The 18084-nt window shown below is 38.9% G+C and overlaps 1 protein-coding gene and 1 pseudogene across 1 annotated transcript in view; one reads left to right on the top strand and one right to left on the bottom strand.

Moving 5' to 3' along the window:
* EYS (EGF-like photoreceptor maintenance factor) overlaps positions 1 to 18084 on the bottom strand; it is a 188062-nt gene that overhangs the window by 19212 nt on the left and 150766 nt on the right.
* On the top strand, positions 16376 to 17719 carry LOC147365543 (uncharacterized; annotated as a pseudogene).

Genomic DNA, 18084 nt, shown 5'->3' on the forward strand with positions numbered 1-18084 from the left:
AGAGTTCACTCAGACTCACATCCATTGAGTCAGTGATGCCATCCAGCCATCTCATCCTCTGTCGTCCCCTTCTCCTCCTGCCCCCAATTCCTCCCAGCATCAGAGTCTTTTCCAATGAGTCAACTCTTCGCATGAGGTGGCCAAAGTATGGGAGTTTCAGCTTTAGCATCATTCCTTCCAAAGAAATCCCAGGGCTAATCTCCTTCAGAATGGACTGGTTGGATTTCCTTGCAATCCAAGGGACTCTCAAGAGTCTTCTCCAACACCACAGTTCAAAAGCATCAATTCTTCAGCACTCAGCCTTCTTCACAGTCCGACTCTCACATCCATACATGATCACAGGAAAAACCATAGCCTTGACTAGACGAACCTTTGTTGGCAAAGCAATGTCTCTGCTTTTGAATATGCTATCTAGGTTGGTCATAACTTTCCTTTCAAGGAGTAATTTCTTTTAATTTCATGGCTGCAGTCACCATCTGTAGTGATTTTGGAGCCCAGAAAAATAAAGTCTGACACTGTTTCCACTGTTTCCCCATCTATTTCCCGTGAAGTGGTGGGACTGGATGCCATGATGTGTTCAATCACTGGGTTGGGAAGAACCTCTGGAGAAGGAAATGGCAACCCACTCTAGTATTCTTGCCTGGGAAATCCCATTGACAGAGGAGACTGGTGGGCTAAGTCCATGGGGTCTCAAAAGTGTTGGAAGCTACTTATTGACTAACAAAGCTAGCCTTTGCACTATAGCATTTCCATAGAAAATAACTAATTATACTGTATTCTTTATCCTATACTTTCAGAACCAATGCCTCCTTTGCCATGTCCTTTCCCATCTTCTTTCTGGGCCACCAAAACCTGTTTTTAGTATATACTATTATATAAACACAGTCATCCTCTTGCACTTGAAAAATATTATGCTTTCTATGTTTAATGAAAAGTCTTTGCTTTATGTGTATATACATATATTATATATGTTTATGCATCCGTATATAATTACATTTTTAGAGGAGAAACACTAAGGAATATATCTCAGCTTTATAAATGCTTTGCAATTTTGTTTCTATCACAGAAGTATTCAGATATTTTGGTATTCAGATGATGTGTTATATATTAATTTGGCTGTGTATAGCTAATGGGTCCATCACATTTTTATGAATATTGCAGAAAGGTCTTCAGTTGCACTTACATTTAGAAGGTATTATCAATAAGGGGAAGGGACACTTTGTCTGCCTTTCCAACTTTGAATGCTTATAAACTCCTCTACGTTTTCTGCTCAAATATAATTCATTCCAGGAAGATAAGCCATAAAGAAAGTTATCATTTTTTTCCTTTGGTTTCTCTATATCTAAGAATGTTTTTCCTAAATGTTTATAACTAACAAAAATGAATGGCTAATGTCATTAAATGTGCATTTCAGTTACAAAGCTCTTTCTGACCAGTTGTCTTGGTCAGTTGCAAAGTCTTTAGTTGAATACATTTGTTTGATTAGTAAGATATCTTTTCTTGTTATATTTTGTTTCAAAAGGATAGGAAGCCACTTTTTATGACTTATGACTAAAAAGATCACATTTAAAAACAAAACAAAAATTAAATTACAAACTAATTATGCCCTATATATGTTCTCTGTAAGCGCTGAGAACAAGTTACATACATTTACAAATAAAATTTTGAAATATGGCTTAAGGTTCAAAACTGTGTCCTCTGTATTGAAACAATAACTAAAATTTACTCATATTAAGGAATACCAAAAATCAAGAGAACCATGAGAGCAAAGATACTGAGTAGGTAATTTAAGTGTTTATTTTTCTATAACTGTTGAGGGTAATATTCCTGCCTTATAACAGAAGATAGCTCACTACAAGTCTACGTGATTTAGACAGGAACAAAAGTTAGTGTTAAAATCAATGTGGTTTGCTTTGATTTCTTCTCATGTGGCTTTCCTTTTTCCATAAAAAAAGTTTTTTTAAATGAACAGAGGCCAAAAAATTTTTTATAAAATACCAGTCTTTTGCTTTTTATAAAATGCTAGCTTCGATGGACAGGTATTTGCAGTTCTTAGTTAGGGACTGTACTTTTACTTCTTTTTCAGTCTTCACCAAAATCTATTCATGGATATGGCCAGTCATCACAGCAACAATTGGAACACTTGAGGCTTTAAGACAATACAGTTTTCTTTCTGGAATACTGATGGCAGAGATGTAAGGTATTTATTTAATAGCTGTATTTACAAAACCAATTGCATACAAACTAGAGATTATAATACATAAATGTTTAGATAAATTAAACAGAAGTCCCATTATTATTATTATTGCTATTTTAAATTTTCCCTCATATTAAAATGCATTGCTGTTTATTTGATTGGTTACTAGATAAAATACAAAAATAACCTTGCGTTTGGTGACTCACCTATAGACGTGGGCTTTCCAGGTGGCACTAGTGGTATAGAACCCACCTGCAAATACAGGGACATAAGAAATGTGAGCCCTGTCCTTGAGTCGGGAAGATTCCCTGGAGTAGAGCATAGAAACCCACCAGTATTCTTGCCTGGACCCCATGGGCAGAGGAGTCTGGCGGGCTTCAGTCCATAGGGCTGCAAAAACTTGGATATGACTGAAGTGACTTAACATGCACACATGCATGCATAGAAGTAAATCTATAGTTAAATAAATTATATTATATTTTTAACATTAAAATGACATGCAAAAAAAATGATTGCCCAAATGTGGATCATTGAAGAAGAAAATGGCTACCTACTTCAGTATTTTTGTCTGAACTATTTCAAGGACAGAGGAGCCTGACATGCTACAGTCCATGGAATAGCAAAGAGTCAGACACGACTAAGCAACTAACACTAATGTGGATCACAGGCAATACAATGAAATGCCTGTAGATAGAACAGGTCAACTCTTCCATGCTATACTCATGGAGACATGTTTCAGTGAGAAGACTAGTCTGTTGTCACCTCTAGTTCTCATTCCTTTTCTTAATTTTTAGTGATATCCATCCTAACAGGCCTAAGGTAGTATCTCACTGTGGTTTTGATTTGGATTCCCCTAATGACTAGAGACATTGAGCATCTTTTTTATTCATGTGTTAGTTATGTGCATGTCTTAACTTGGGAATCCCAGGTGGCTCAGTGGTAAAAAATCAACCTGTCAATGAAGGAGACACAAGACACATAGTTTCGATCTCTGAGCCAGGAAGATACCTTGGATTATAAAATGTCAACTCACTTCAGTATTCTTGCCTTGAAAATTCCATGGACAGGGAAGCATGGTAGGCTACAGTGCGTAGGGTCACAAAGAGTGGGACATGACTGAGACATGACTGAATGGCTGAGCACCCATGCATGGATTTCTTCTTTGGAGAAATATCAGTTCAGGTCCTTTGCTCACCTTTTCACTGGATTATTATTTTTTGACTATAAACTGTAGAAGGCTTTATATATATATATATATATATATATATATACACATACACACACATATACACACATATACACACATATACACACACATATATATATATATGGGTCTGCAGATAATCTCTCCCATTCCATAGCTTGCCTTTTCATTTCACTGATAGTTACCTTTTGTGTGAAGCTTTTTAGTGCATATAGTTCACTTGTATAGTTTTGCTTTTGTTGTCTCCACTTTTTAAATTGTCCTGTTTCTGTCGCTATCAAAACTGATTTTATGAAGGAATTGCAGGAAGCAAGGAAAATATAATAAATAACTTGGAATTTCTTCATCATATATAATTCTTTTTTTTGGTTTTATTTATTATTATTTTTACTTTACAATATTATATTGGTTTAGAAAGACAGTAACGATAACCCTGTATGTGAGAGAGAAAAAGAGACACAGATGTATAGAACAGTCTTTTGAACTCTGTGGGAGAGGGAGAGGGTGGGATGATTTGGGAGAATGGCATTGAAACATGTATAATATCATTTAAGAAAGAAATCACCAGTCCAGGTTCAATGCATCATATATACTTCTATAATATATTTTTAGAAACATGCAAAAATTTAGAGTACATATTATAATGCAACAATTTGTTTTAGGAGTTTAAGTATAAATTAATGTTTTAAGTCTTTTCTTACTAATTTATGTAATTTAATATAAAATCTAATTATTAATTTTTATTAATTATATATATTGAAAGTTCTACTTGGTGACTTTGTTTAAATTTTGGTGTTTTAGTTATTAGAAGTGTTTAATATTAATCTAGTCAAGTTCAGTTCAGTTCAGTTCAGTTGCTCAGTCATGTCCAACTCTTTGTGACCCCATGGACTGCAGTATTCCAGGCTTCTCTGTCCATCACCAACTCCTGGAGCTTACTCAAACTCAAGTATATCAATGTTTTCTTCCAGGTTTAATATCTTGAATGTGAATGTTATTTTTGTGTATGTGCTTGTGTTTTTGTTTGTGTGTTAGAAAAAGTATTCACCATAGTGAAGTCATAATCTTCTGCTCTATTTTTAAATTTTGGCTTCTTTTTCCTCTTTAAATGGTGTGGGGACAACCTGTGTTCTGATGCTACCTTTGTAATGGATCTCGACATCTACTAGGTCATGTGAACCCATTTCTCATTGGGGAGCATCACAGCCATCACCTGGCTGACCAAAGTTTGCAATCATCTTATCAAATTTCTTGGTATAGTCCTTTGGGATATTGATTCAAATTACACTGAAATTATAGATCAAATTGACAATTAAGATAGTCTCCTTGTTCATAAATATGCTATATCTCTTAATATATTCAGACTGTTTAACTGCTTTAAGATGTAGATATTCTTGCCTGCCTTGTATGTCTAATTGTAGATTTGTTCCATATTTAATATATATATATATATATATATTTTGCTCATATAATGAAACATTTATTAATTGTATGTTCTAACAACACATTAACAGTGTATAGAATAATACTGACTGATACATAATAAGATTACAGCATCTTCCCTTACTCTTACAGAGTAAACTACTTTATCCAATTTATATTTTTTATATTTTTAGGTTTGTTTGTATTCATTATGCAAAATACACCTTCTTGATTCTTACATACTTCTTGTGGTGTCTTGTCCTGTATTCCTGAGTATATATTCTGAAAGCCCTTATTTAGAGGTGGAATGATCTTTCTTATTTTTTTTTCATTTTTCTGATAATGTCTCCCTCCCTCTCTTATTCACTTTTTTTTTAAAAGATAGATTTTCAGAGTAAACAATTCTGAATTTGGAGTAATTTTCTCTCATCACACTGATAATCTTATCCCACAGTCTTCTAGCTTTCACTCTTACAGTTGAAATGACAGATGTCATACAAATTTCTTCATGTCTTCTATTATTACCAGATCCTCTTTCCTTCCTTTTCTTTTGAATTTATCTGCTATACTTCCTTTGTACTTGAAAAGGCACAAGGATCTGAGTCAAACTTGGATATATCTCAGTTGTGTTATTTATAGTTAACCTTAGATAATTCCTTTCATGGGAACAATAAACAAAACTGCTATTGAACTTTCATCTATTATGAGGATTATTGCAGACATTTTCACTTAAATATCATATATATGTCTATATATACATATGAATTATTATACATACCATAAGTGAATTAATTAACTTCAATCAGTAAAAATTTCAAAACTGAGGTTTTTTTTTTTTCCTTTTAATATTTGTCTTGCAAAGGAACGATACCAATGAAGGGAAATTGTGTATTCATCACTCTCCATACACCAAATATTATATTTTTCTTTTAGAAACATGGCTAAATATATAGATTAGCCTCCTTATATATTCCCCACAAATCTACATAATTCACTATTTTCAAACTACATAGAGTTTGAAAAATTGAGATTTCATTAATATGAGAATGGAAAATATGACAATCACAAATTTCATGAGAATTATTGCAAAGAAATGAAAAGTAGCTTTGTGGGACTTTTTGTGGTTATCATTTCACAATAAATACATGCACTGATTCATTATGCAGTGCAGCTGAAACTAATATAATTTTGTATGTTAATTAACTCCAAAAATGTATTAAAAGAACAAGCAAAAGCAGTGTGATTGAAAGAAATTTGCTATAAACTTCCTATAAAAAAAAGGATCTGAATTCATACCCAGTTGAATGCAGAATTCCAGAGAATAGCACAGAGAGATTTAAAAAAAAAAAAAAAAAAAAACCTTCTTAAGTGAGCAATACAAAGAAACAGGGGATAACAATATAATGGGAAAGACTAGAGATCTGTTCAAGAAATTAGGAGATAGCAATGGATAGGTCAATTAATTGATAAAGAATCCACCTGCAATGCAGGACACCCCAGTTCGATTTTGGGTTGGTAATATCTGCTGGTGAAGGGACAGACTAACCAATTCAGTATTTCTGGACTTCCCTTGTGATTCAGCTGGTAAAGAATCTGCCCACAATTTGGGAGACCTGGGTTCAATCCCTGGGTGGGGAAGATAAGCCTTTCCTGGAGAAAGGAAAGGCTACCTATTCCAGTATTCTGGCCTGGAGAATTCCATGGACTATATAGTCCATGGGGTTGCAAATTGTCGGACATGACTGAGTAACTTTCAAGGGAATATTTCATGCAAAGATAGGAACAATAAAGGGCAGAAATGGCAGGGACCTAATAGAAGCACAAGAGATGAAGATGAGGTAGAAAAACACACAGAAAACTAAATTAAAAACAAATGATTTTATCATCTAGATAATCACGATGGTGTGGTCACTCACCTAGAGCCAGACATTGTGGAGCATGAAGACAAAAGGACCTTAAAAACATCACTATGAACAAGGATGGTGGAGGTGATGAAATTTCAGCTGAGTTATTTTACATCCTAAAAGATGATGCTATTAAAGTGCTATACTCAATATGACAAAGAATTGGAAAACTCAACAATAGCCATAGTACTGAAAAAGGTCAGTTTTCATTTCAATCACAAAGAAGTGCAATGCCAAAGAATATTCAAACTACTGTACAATTGCACTCATTTCACAAGCTAGCAAGGTAATGCTCAAAATCCTTCAAGCTAGGCTTAAACAGTATATGAACCAAGACCTTTCAGAGAGGTAAAAGCTGGATTTAGAAAAGGCAAAGAAAACAAAGATCAAAATCCAAACCTCCATTGGGTCATAGAAAAACAATATGTATGGCTGAGACCTTCACTATTCACCTGAATCTATCACAACATTGTTAATTTGCTATGCTGCTGCTGCTAAATCGCTTCAGTCGTGTCCGACTCTGTGTGACCCCATAGATGGCAGCCTACCAGGCTCCCCTGTCAATACAAAATGGCTGTGGTGTAAAAAATAATAATAAAAAAATATTTATAAAAAAGCGGGCAGGAGGAGAAGGAGACGACAGAGGAAGAGATGGATGGCATCACTGACTCGATGGACGTGAGTCTGAGTGAACTCCAGGAGTTGGTGATGTACAGGGAGGCCTGGCGTGCTGCGATTCATGGGGTCGCAGAGAGTCGAACATGACTGAGCAACTGATCTGATCTGATCTGATATAAAAGTCTATTTCTTCTTCATTGAATATGCTAGAGCCTTTGACTGTGTTCAGTTCAGTTGCTTAATTGTGTGCAATGCTTTGGGACCCCATGGACTGAGGCATGCCAGGCTTCTCTGTCCATCACCAACTCCTGGAACTTGCTCAGACTCATTTCCATCGAGTCAATGATGCCGTCCATCTCTTCCTCTGTCATCACTTTCTCCTCCTGCCTTCAATCTGTCTCAAAATCAGGTTCTTTTCTAGTCAGTGAGCTCTTTGCATCAGGTGGTCAAAGTATTGGAGATTCAGCTTCAGGATCAGTCATTCCAAGATATATTCAGGACTGAATTCTTTTATGATTGACTGGTTTGGTCTCCTTGAAGTCCAAGGGAATCTCAAGAGTCTCTTCCAACACCACAGTTCAAGAGCATCAATTCTTCAGCTCTTTTTAAGATCCAAAACTCACATCCATACATGACTACTGGAAAAACTATAGCTTTGACTAGATAGCCTTTTATTGGCAAAGTAATATCTCTGCTTTTTAATATGCTGTCCAGGTTGGTCATAGTTTTTCTTTCAAGGAGCAGACATCTTTAAATTTAAATCACTGCACCATCTGCAGTGATTTTGGAATCAAAAAAAATAAAGCCTGTCACTGTTTCTGTGGTTTCCCCATCTATTTGCCATTGAAGTGATGGGATTGGATGCCATGATCATAGTTTTTTGAATGTTCAGTTTTAAACCAGCTTTTTCACTCTCCTCTTTCACATTCATCAAAAGGCTATTTATTCCCCTTTTTGCTTTCTGCCATTAACATGGTGTCCTCTACATATCTGAGGTTGTTGGTGTTTCTGCCAGTAATCATGATTCTAGCTTGTGCTTCATCCAGCCTGGTTTTTGTATGACATACTCTGCATATACATTAAATAAGCAGGGTGACAATATACAGCCTTGACCTTCTCCTTTCCCAATTCTCAAATCAGTCAATTGTTCCATGTACAGCTCTAACCGTTCCTTCTTGACCTGCATACAGGTTTCTCAAGAGATTGGTAAGGTAGTCTGATATTCCCATCTCTTTAAGAATTGTCCATGGATTTTTGTGATCCATACAGCCAAAGGCTTTAGTGTAGTCAAGGAAACATAAGTAGATGTTTCTCTGGAATTCTTTTGCTCTTTCTATGATCCAACAGATGTTGGCAATTTGATCTCTGGTTCCTCTGCCTTTTCTAAATCTGGCTTGAATATCTGGAAATTCTCAGTTCATGAACTACTGAAGCCTAGCTTGGAGAATTTTGAGGATTATTTTGGTAGTGTGTGATGTGAGTGTAATTTGACTGTGCAGATTAAAACAAATTGTGGAAAATTCTTAAAATGAGGGTAATACCAGGCCACCTTACCTGCCTCCTGAAGAACTGGTATGCAGGTCAAGAAACAATGGTTAGAACTATAGATGGAACAATGGACTGGTTCATACTTTGAAAGGAGTGCATCAGGGCTGCTTATTGTCACCCTGTTTATTTAACTTATATGCAGATTACATTATGAAAAATGTCTGGCTGTGTGAATCACAAGCAGGAATCAAGATTGCTGGGAGAAATATCAACCTCAGATATGGAGATGATACACTTTAATGACAGAAAGTGAAGAGGAAGTAAAGAGCCTCTTGCTTCAAAAAACAAAAATCACGGCATCCAGTCCCATTACTTCATGGCAGATAAATGGGGGAAAAAGGATACAGTGACAGATTTTAATTTCTTGTGCTTCAAAATCACTGCAACCATGAATTTAAAAGATGCTTAGTACTTGGAAGAAAAGGTAGGACAAACCTCACTTCAGTTCCATCACTCAGTCGTGTCTGACTCTTTGTGACCCTGTGGAGTGCAGCACACCAGGCTTCCATGTCCATCAACAAATCCCAGAGCTTACTCAAACTCATGTCCACTGAGTCTGTGATGGCATCCAACCAACTCATCCTCTGTCATCCCCTTTTCCTCCTGCCTTCAATCTTTCCCAGTATCAGGGTCTTTTCAGTGAGTTAGTTCATTGCAACAGGTGGCCAAACTATTGGAGCTTCAGTTTCAGCATCAGTCCTTCCAGTGATATTCAGGACCGATTTCCTTTAGGATTGAATGGTTTGATTTCCTTGCATTCCAAGGGACTCTCAAGAGTCTTCTGCTGCTGTTAAGTCACTTCAGTCGTGTCCGACTCTGTGTGAACCCATAGAAGGCAGCCCACTAGGCTCCTCTGTCCCTAGGATTCTCCAGGCAAGAGTACTGGAGTGGGTTGCCATTGCCTTCTCTGCAAGAGTCTTCTACAACACCACAATTAAGAAACATCAATTCTTTGGGGCTCAGCTTTCTTGATAATACAACTCTCACATCCATACATGACTAATGGAAAAAAACATAGCTTTGACTAGATGGACTTTGTTGGCAAAGTAATGTCTTAGTTTTTTAATATGCTGTCTAGCTTGGTCATACCTTTCCTTCCAAGGAGCAAGTGCCTTTTAATTTAATGGCTGCAGTCACTATCTGCAGTGATTTTGGACACCTCTCCAAAAAAGTAAAAATAAAATAAAATAAAGTCTCTCACTGTTTCCATTCTTTCCCCATCTATTTGCCATGAAGAGATAAGAGTATGAGCAGTACTTTTCCCCATGAAGAGTATGAAAAGGCAAAAAGATAGAACACTGAAAGATGAACTCCCCAGGTCGGTAGGTGATCAGTATGCTACTGGAGATCAGTGGAGAAATAACTCCAGAAAGAATGAAGGGATGGAGTCAAAGCAAAAACAACACCCAGTAGTGGATGTGACTGGTGATGGAAGCAAGATATGATGATGTAAAGAGCAGTATTGCATAGGAACCTGGAATGTTAGGTCCATGAATCAAGGCAAACTGCAAGTGGTCAAGAAGGAGATGACAAGAGTGAACATCGACATTCTAGGAATCAGTGAATTTAAAAAGGACTGGATTGGATAATTTAACTCAGATGACCATTATATATAGTATTGTGAGCAAGAATCCCTTAGAAGAAATGAAGTAGCCATCATAGTCAACAAAAGAGTTCTAAATTCAGTACTTGGATGCAATCTCAAAAATGACAGAAGGATCTCTGTTTGTTTCCAAGGCAAACCATTCAATATCACAGTAATCCAAGTTTATGCCCCTACCAGTAATGATGAAAAAGCTGAAGTTGAACGGTTCTATGAAGACCTACAAGACCTTCTAAATCTAACACCCAAAAAAAGATGTACTTTTCATTGTAGGGGACTGGAATGCAAAAGTAGGAAGTCAAGAAACACCTAAAGTAACAGGCAAATTTGGCTTTGGAGTACAGAATGAAGCAGGGCAAAGTCTAGTAGAGTTCTGCCAAGAGAATGCACTGGTCATAGCAAATACCTTCTTCCAACAACACAAGAGAAGACTGTACACATGGACATCACTAGATGGTCAACACCGAAATAAGATTGATTATAGTATTTGCAGCCAAAGATGGAGAAGCTCTATACAGTCAGCAAAAATAAGATGGGGAGCTGACTGTGGCTCAGATCATGAACTCCTTATTGCCAAATTCAGACTGAAATTGTAAAAGTAGGGAGAACCTCTAGACCATTCAAATATGACCTAAATCAAATCCCTAATGATTATACAGTGAAAGTGAGAAATAGATTTAAGGGACTACATCTCATAGACAGATTGCCTCATGAAGTATGGACAGATACTTCTGACATTATACAGGAGAAAAGGAGCAAGAATCCCAAGAAAAAGAAATGCAAAAAAGCAAAATGGCAAATCTAGAAATTTGGACTAAGGTTGGAGATCAGTTACATTTGTTTTATACTTTGCATGGGCCATAAAAGGTTCCTGTAGATGCTTTTTCTCGTGGAATATGATTAGGGACGTTTTGGACCCTTGGCATGAGGCTGTTAGACAACCTGTGGGAGAGGCTGCAGCGGTGAATGGTGGGTCTCCGCCTTTTGCATAGATTATGTTTTCTGCCACTGATGAAGAATAGGAGGGAGACTGTGCTCCACCTCCTGAGGAAGGAGAGGGCTTGCAGGACACTGCGGCCGAGTGTCCTAGTGAGCCCCCTCCCCCTCTATGCAAACCTTTAAAAATTTATTCACCACTTTCTGATTTAAGGCAATCGCTGCCACCTCCGTCTGCTCCTTCCAAGGCCCAAATGTTCCCCACTTTACCCCAAAGCCTCCCAAAACATTGCCTGAGGCTGAGGAGGATGAAGACTTTTCTGAAACAAAGGAGCTTTTGAGGCAGACGTGTGAACAATATGTAGAGCGTGCTTCTTGCAATAAACCCCCTCAGGGAGGCTCACCCAGGCTAGAAGGGAGGCAGAACAACAGGGACACTTGAAATTTTCTATGGTCTTTCCAGTAGCTTTTATCAAAATGGAAGGAAATGACGAGGAAGAAGGAATATGGGAACCAATCCCATATAAGCTCCTGAAAGAACTTAAACAAGCCTGTCATGATTATGGGTCTACCTCCCCCTATACACTCACTCTACTAGATGCCTTAGCTGGAAGATGGATGACGCCGTATGATTGGAGAGCAGTTGCAAGGGCTTGTCTTCCTGGAGGAGAGTACCTCCTGTGGTTGGCAGAGTATTATAAGTTGGCTAGACTGCAGTCAGTGGAAAACAAAACCTCTAGTGATGCAAAGCTCAGGGCAATGGGATCTGCGACATTAAGAGGAGATGAAGAATACGAATCTAACATAGCCCAAGCAAGGTTGTCTAAAGCAGCACTTAATCAGATTATGTCCACAGGTGTCTTGGCATGGAAATCTCTGGCCCCTTCCGATGGAAAATTATCTACTCAGTAATATCAAACAGGGACCAGATGAGAAACATGAAGATTTTGTGGCCAGATTGAAAACTGCTGTAAAGAGAACAGTTAAGAGTACTGAGCCAGCAGAGATAGTTCTTAAACGATTGGCTTATGAGAATGCTAAATCTATACAGACCTGTCAGGAAGTAGGAACTTCCTTTATGCAGGGGGTAGACTTAACCGCCTCTTTGAGGGGAGAAACGGCTGTACAAGTAATTCAGGGAATGAGAAAAAATGTTAATCGTAATGGAAACGATTTTACAAATAAAAGGTGTTTCTCTTGTGGTCAAATGGGGCATTTTTGCCTGCAATGTCCTGCCAAGCAGGGACAACAGGCTGTGCCAATACAGACTAATACCAACCCCCCAAAGGCACTTTGCCCCCAATGCCAGAAAGGGTATCATTGGGCAAAAGACTGCAGATCTGAATTTCATAAGGATGGGACTACGCTCACCCCCCAAGTACAGAAAAGTAATTTTTCCCAGTTTCAGGGAAACCGGCAGCAGGGGCAGCCCCAGCCCCGGACAACAATAGGGGCAGTTGTGTTGAATCCCTTTATTCCCTTTGTCCCATCTCAGAACTCTTCAGAGCAACCCCAGGTACTGAGGACTGGACCTCAGTTCCACCACCGCAACAATATAAACCCCCGACATACTGGTTACTCCAAATCCAACAGGAATGGCTGGTGCCCTGCCTGAGGGCATTGTACTACCTGTGCTAGGGCATAGCTCGCTTTCCCCTCAAGGAATTTCGGTGATGCCTGGTATAGTGGATTCTGATTATACTGGGGAAATTAAAGTTTTGATCTCCCCACCTACTAAAACTGTGCAAACTAATAAAGGTAAAAGAATAGCACAGCTTTTGCTTTTACCTTATTATCAGACAGGAAAAACTTTGACTTCTCAAGCTAGGGGCCCCAGAGGATTTGGATCTAGTGATCTAGCTTTTTGGGTACAGGAAATTACAGCTTCTAGACCTTTAAAAGATCTTTTAATTCAAGGAAATAAAATGTCAGGGCTGTTAGATACTGGTGCAGACATCTCTTGCCTTGCTAGAAAAGATTGGTCCTTGTCCTGGCTGAAACGCTTGACCAGTGCCTGCTTGGTAGAAATAGGGTCAGTGCCCTCAGTTGCTAAGAGCTCAGAAATTTTGACATGGTCAGATGGGAAGTGGGCATAAGGCACCTTTTGTCCATATGTGGTTCCTTCACTACCCTTTTCTTTATGGGGGAGAGACGTATTATCTCAGATGGGAATGCTTTTATATAGCCCAGATGAAAAGGTTACTAATCAAATGTGGCAAATGAGGTATAATCCTGATAAGGAGCTTGGTCAAGATCAGCAGGGAATTGTTTCTCCATTAAAGGTGGTTCCTAACAAGGATAGAGAAAGTTTGGGATATTCAAATTTATACTAGAGGCTGTTCCTCCTGCTGCCGACCCTATTACCTGGACATCTGATGATCTGGTATGGGTGGAGCAATGGCCCTTAACAGCTGAAAAGTTACAGGCATCTGAGGGTTTAGTTATGGAACAACTGACAGCCGGCCACATAGAGCCTTCAAATAGCCCCTGGAATATTCCTGTTTTTGTTATTAAGAAAAAATCAGGAAAATGGAGAGTGTTACAAGATTTGAGAGCTATAAACACAACTATGGAAGACATGGGGGCCTTCCAGATGGGCCTCCCTTCCCCAGTGTCTGTGCCTTTTCAGTATAATGTGATAGTTATAGATCTACAGGATTATTTCATTACCATTCCCCTGGCTGTCCAGGATTGTAAACGGTTTGCTTTCAGTCTCCCTTCAGCTAATTTTAAACAACCCTATCAGATCAGATCAGATCAGATCAGTCGCTCAGTCTTGTCCGACTCTTTGCGACCCCATGAATCACAGCACGCCAGCCCTCCCTGTCCATCACCAACTCCCGGAGTTCACCCAGACTCACGTCCATCGAGTCAGTGATGCCATCCAGCCATCTCATCCTCTGTCGTCCCCTTCTCCTCTTGCCCCTAATCCCTCCCAGCATCAGAGTCTTTTCCAATGAGTCAACTCTTCGCATGAGGTGGCCAAAGTACTGGAGTTTCAGCTTCAGCATCAGCATCATTCCTTCCAAAGAAATCCCAGGGCTGATCTCCTTCAGAATGTACTGGATGGATCTCCTTGCTGGATCTCTCAAGAGTCTTCTCTAACACCACAGTTCAAAAGCATCAATTCTTTGCTGCTCAGCCTTCTTCACAGTCCAACTCTCACATCAATACATGACCACAGGAAAAACCATAGCCTTGACTAGACAACCTTTGTTGGCAAAGTAATGTCTCTGCTTTTGAATATGCTATCTAGGTTGGTCATAACCTTCCTTCCAAGGAGTAAGCGTCTTTTAATTTCATGGTTGCAGTCAGGTTTCAATGGAAGGTTTTGCCTCAGGGAATGAAAAATAGCCAGCCCCCCATTGTGTCAGAAATTTGTAAACCAAGCTGTGCAAAATGTTAGAGGAAAGTATAAAGATCTATATTTGATACATTATATGGATGATATTTTGGAAGCTCATAAGGACAGAGCCTTGTTGCAACAAATCTTATCTGAATTGATTGAGGCCTTGGAAGACTGGGGTTTAAAGATAGCTCCAGATAAGATCCAAGTAAATCCTCCTTTTTCTTATTTAGGGAGAGTATTAAACAACCATACCATGAGTCATGCCCCTTTGCAGCTGCAGAGAGATCGTTTACTAACTTTAAATAATTTCCAGAAATTATTAGAAGATATTAATTGGATATGCCCACATTTAAAACTGACTACTGCAGATTTAAAGCCTCTGTTTGATTGCTTAAAAGGCGATCCTGATCCCAGTTCTAAGAGAAAATTGACTAGTGAGGCAGAGCCGGCTCTTGTTAAAGTGGATGAGGCTTTGAATGATCGGTTAATTAGGATTAATATTACCAGAGGATGGGATTTAATTTTTCTTACCACAGAGCATACACCTACAGGATGCTTGTGGCAAGAAGGCCCATTGGAATGGCTCCATCTACCAGTGACTCCAAGAAAAATAGTTTTATCTTATCCCATCTTGATGGCACAATTAATTATAAAAGGTAGAAAAAGAAGTGTGGAACTTTTTGAAAAAAAAAAAAAGTAACAAATATAGTGATTCCATTCAATAAGAATCAACTGCAATTTCTTTTACAAAATAGTTATGATTGGCAAGTGGCCTTGATAGATTTCAGTGGTCAAATTTTGTTTCATTTGCCCTCAAGCCCCCTTTTTCATTTTTTAAAAACACATCCAGTGATTTTTCCAAAGAAATTTTCTGTTCAACCTTTGGAAGGTGCAATTTTCAGTTTCACAGATGGCTCCTCTAATGGTAAAGCAGTCACAGTTATTAATGGAAAATCTCATGTTCAGATAACTGAAGAGACATCTGCCCAGAGGGCTGAGTTATGACCAGTTATTTGGGCTTTTCAACATTTAAGAGACCACACCTTCAATCTTCTGACTGACTCCCGATATATTGTAGGGTTATTTCCTGATATGGAGAATGGTAAAATTCCAGGAAACAAAACTACCATCTTCTTCTTGTTATCTGATTTTCAGAAGGAGATTAAACATAGAGATAAGAAATATTTTGTGGGACATATTAGCACCCATTCTGGCTTGCCTGGCCCTTTGCATAAAAGAAATGCTTTGGCAGATGCATTAACTAAAATAATTGCTTTAAAGTTACATGAAAAGATTGACAAGGCCAAAAATTCTCACAAAATTCATCATCAACTTGCAGCTGGTTTAAGGTATGAATTTCATATCCCTAGGGAAGCAGCTAGACAAATAGTTAAGTTATGTCCAAATTGTCCAACATTTAATCCATCTCCACCTTTAGGAGTTAATCCCCAAGGCCTTAGGCCTAATGGCTCTCTGGCAAATAACTCAAGCCTTTGAAAAACTATCCTTTGTGCATGTTACCGTAGATACGTTTTCTCATGTTATCATAGCCTGTGCTACATTGGGTGAAACAGCAAGAGATGTAATTCAGCACTTGTTTCAATGCTTTTCCCAAATAGAACTCCCCAAACAGATAAAAACATAATGCCCCAGCTTATACTGCTGCTTTTAAGAGATTTTTGTCAACAATTTTCCATAGTACATTCAACAGGAATACCTTATAATCCCCAAGGTCAAGCCATAGTGGGAAGGGTGCACCAAACTTTAAACAATCAGATAGCTAAATTAAGGCAGGGAGAATTTAAGTATTCTTCTCCACATCATGTTTTACACCATGCTTTGTTTGTAATTAATCATTTAAACGTGGACACACAGGGGCAGACTGCAATGATGAGACACTGGGCGCCTGAAGGGGCTAGGACTTGGCCCATGGTTAAGTGGAAAGAGCTTGCAGGAGAATGGAGAGGGCCAGATGTGTTGCTAACTTGTGGGAGAGGGTATGCTTGTGTGTTTCTACAGGATTTCACTTCTCCTGTTTGGATTCCTGACAGACTGATTCGACACCTCCAGTCCCATGAGACCTCCAGGATCACAAAGACCCCGGGGTCACTGAAATCTCTGGGATCCTGGAGCCCAGGACCGAGGAAAGATGGGGAGACCAGAAGCTCGTCAAGTCCAGACCTGAGGAAGCCAAGGAAAAGCCAAAGGACGAGTGACTTCACCTGAGGCTTCACCGCTAGTACATTGCTTCAGGCACCTGGCTCTTCAGGAGAGACAAGCTGATCAAGTTCAACTATACTTTGCTCCACCTCATCGTCATCATCGTACTCAAGCAACCACCTCCAGCATGATACCAACTTGGGGCCAGCTAAAACATCTCACTCAGCGGGCTGAAGAATTAATAGAAAGGGGGAGATATGAGGCCACTCCTATGGTAATGTTTGTGGCTATGCTTGCTGTGTTGGCTTGTCAGCCAAGGCCCTTCAGTGCAGAAAAGGTTCATTGGGCCTATTTGCTTAATCCACCTTCTTTCCAGTCTGTTGATTGGATGAATGAGCCCATTCGTGTTTTTGTTAATAATACTCATCTTTTGGGCAGGGTTTCCATCTATCCTTCCATCTATCTTCCAGCACTCCCTTCAATTTTTCAGGCGTTTCCGTTTATCCACCTATTTGCTTTGTCATACCTTCCTCTTTACAAGGATCAGCTCCGGTTTTGAATGGATTCGTTAGCACTTCCTTGAAAGGCATGCTTACTGATTCTCGACAAAGCAATAGCAAGAGAGACTTTTGGTCTTTACAACTGCTGATGCCAGGGGCGCAAGAAAGACTATTTGATGCCTTAAAAAAGGCAGCTCCTCATTTAAAGGACTATCTGAGCTGTGCACTCCCCACTTCAGAATCTAATGAACAAGGGCTACAGGCCTGGGAAAACATAAGCAGAATTTCTGGCTTTCCTCGTTGGAAAGAATGCATGTACACCATAAAATTATCTATTCCCATTGCTGCCACCAGACATTTTCTGACCGAATGGGGGTATCCCTATCTTTTGAGTCAATGATGGGGCTTTATTTATGTAGAACCTTCTAGATCCACATGGAATAATTCATTTCTCACTATGCCTTTAGTAATTACTAGGTGGCATGCTAATGGATGGGTTCCTCCTTTAGTGAGCTTCGGTGGAACAGGTCCCATGTAGCCTGAGTTATGGAAAGCATTGGCTGCTATGGCACCTGTGATTTTACATAGACCTTTAAATGAACAAAGATATATTGTACGGGCCTGTGTACATTCTCCCTATGCC

This window comes from Bos grunniens, chromosome 9 (genome assembly GCF_055505025.1).
Source record: "Bos grunniens cultivar Pamir isolate PY7600 chromosome 9, Bosgru_T2T1.0, whole genome shotgun sequence".
Classification (NCBI taxonomy): Eukaryota; Metazoa; Chordata; class Mammalia; order Artiodactyla; family Bovidae; genus Bos; species Bos grunniens.